The following is a 2,499-nucleotide window of genomic DNA, read 5'->3' as shown; positions in this document are numbered from 1 at the left end:
GTTTATTTCCAATCTTTGCTTTCCAATCCCCAGTAACTGTCAATACATCTTGATTGCAAAGCTGATCAATATAATCATCCCTAGCTTTTATAGTTGGTGCATAAGCTTGAGTAATAGTGGTATTAACTTTCCTTCCTTGTAGGTATATTGATATTATCCTATCACAGACAACATTGTACTTCAAGACAGATATTGATGTTTTCTTTTTGATGATGAATGTGATGCCATTCCTCTTCAATTTGTTATACCTGGCATGGTAAACCACGTGATTGTCACATTAAAAATAGCCAATACCAGTACATTTCAGCTTACCAATACCTAGACTACCCATGTTTTTTCATCCCATTTCATTTTTGACAGCGTCCAAGTACAGCCCATGGCTTTATTTTCCATTCTGAGTCTTGATTTTGCTGTTGCTACTGCTCCTTTACTATTCATCCTATTTCACAATTTTCTGTCTCTGGATCAAGGAAGTTTAATGTGCAGGGATTTAAGGGTCCAAAGGACTTATTCCACTCCTGGTTCTTCTTCTTTGATGGTATTGAGATCCTTGATCCTGCTTTTGAGATGGTTCATTTTGTGCTTGTGATAGTGTTTCAAGTTATTGAAATTACAATTTACTATGCTAACATTCATAGCTAAATCATGTCCTATCAGCATCCTCTCTCACATTCTGTTCCCCAGACTCAATAAAGCAGAAACATTGTTTGGTGAGAGACACAGAATATGGTTAGAAGAGACATCACATAAGTCAGTATACCACAGGCCATACCCTGCCTCTTGTAGCCATTATCCCTTTCATGCATGACAAATTAACTTTCCCCATATCATTTTAATTGTAAGCATACCCATGAAATCTTATAATGCAGCCATTTTATGTCTTTATCTCTTCCCATTTTAAATATCCAATTTCTAAGTTGTTCATCCCTATCAACCCAGTACTCTCACAATACAAACATTTTCCTAGATATAAATAATGTTATGTTTTTGTTAGAACTTTAGACATCTGCATTCATAAAGAAAGTCCAGTTCATAGCAAGCCATAATAATTGCAGAAATTTGCACTAATTCAAACATCTCTTTCTTCATTCAGTTGGGTTCTGGTCAATTCAGTTCTAGCCAGTCTCACTAGGTCAAATGGGTACCAGCTGCAAACATGGGAGTCCATAGTCCACAGCCCTATCATTCCATGAGCTGGTTGGTTCCAATAGGCTCAGAAGTCCACATAACCTAAACTTCAGACTAGCCAGTCCTTCCCCATCTCTCTCTTTCAACTTATTTTTTTTATTGCTGTATTCTCCCCAATTTCCACTCATCAATTGTATCTAGGTGATCACTAGTGAAAATACCAGGCTATCTGGTTGCTGCTCCATTTAACTATCAGTATTAGAATGGGGTTTTCTTAGATGGGCTCAGACTTTTGGGTCTCAATGCATCCAACAGCGTATCGAATAAAACTTGCCAGTTATTTTTCTTTCTTCATGTCTTTCCTTTAAACATAAATCTCATGTTTTCTCAGCATTTGGGATGAAGTTCATGTTTCCAAATAACCCCTTTATTCTATACAAAGACTAATGGCTTAAAATAAATTCTGTTCTTTCTGGGCAGCTCCTGGCTCCCCTCTTAGCATATACAATCAAGTATAGGCTGAAGACAGACTTGCAAGCTCTCTGTAATCATGATACCTAAGTGATTTTTGCCCCAGTAGCAGCTTTTTCCCTTTCAGTTAGAGCATAGCATCTCTTACACTGCTTTCAACCATTATAATTAACAATTGTTGTTGTTGTTGTTAAGTGCCGTCGAGTCAATAAACAACTTTATTTTTTTTTTTAATTTAAAAAATGTTTAAATTTAAAAAAAAATCTGAAGTTTCCTTTCTTATGCTTCTTTGTACTTTCTCTTACAAAATCTAATGGTTCTATGAATCTGGAGACATTGTAATAAACCCTGCTTCTGACACCAACTCTAAAAATATGAACCAAAGCATACCTCCCTTGATAGTCACTACTCAACCAGCTTCAATAAGGCATTGCAATGAACACACAAAACTCAGAAAACATACAGTTATGGGGATTTTTAGGGAAGTTAGCAGGTTTTAACACAGAATCACAAATTACTCCAGGCACAGTTTGATCAGTCAGTCTCTGATAAGTGCCCACAGGACACACCACTCCACTGTAAGTGTCAGCCTGAAGGCACTCGGATCTAGCTAGCTCCATGGGTCAACAAACCTAACTTCCCCACTAAAGTGCCTGGAGGTACCCTACTTTTCAAGCAAGCATCCTGTCCCAACTCACTCAACTTTACTTGTTCTGTGGGTTGGGAAGTCTTCTGTCTGGTGCTATGGTTCTTGGTTCTGCTGCTAGTGCTGCTCTTCTGCCATTCCTCTGGTGTCACAGCTTTCTGTCCCTGGATCAAGGAGGATAAATGTGCAGGTGTTTCAGGGTTTAAAGGTTGTATTCTTGGATCTTCTTTGATGGCAATGAGATCTCCCTTCAT

General features: G+C 38.0%; 1 pseudogene; it reads right to left on the bottom strand.

Moving 5' to 3' along the window:
- LOC102825866 overlaps positions 1 to 2,499 on the bottom strand; it is a 4,623-nt pseudogene extending 2,124 nt beyond the window's left edge.

This window comes from Chrysochloris asiatica, unplaced genomic scaffold, assembly GCF_000296735.1.
Source record: "Chrysochloris asiatica unplaced genomic scaffold, ChrAsi1.0 scaffold00597, whole genome shotgun sequence".
In the NCBI taxonomy this organism is placed as follows: Eukaryota; Metazoa; Chordata; class Mammalia; order Afrosoricida; family Chrysochloridae; genus Chrysochloris; species Chrysochloris asiatica.
This window is presented reverse-complemented; position numbering and strand designations above follow the sequence as displayed.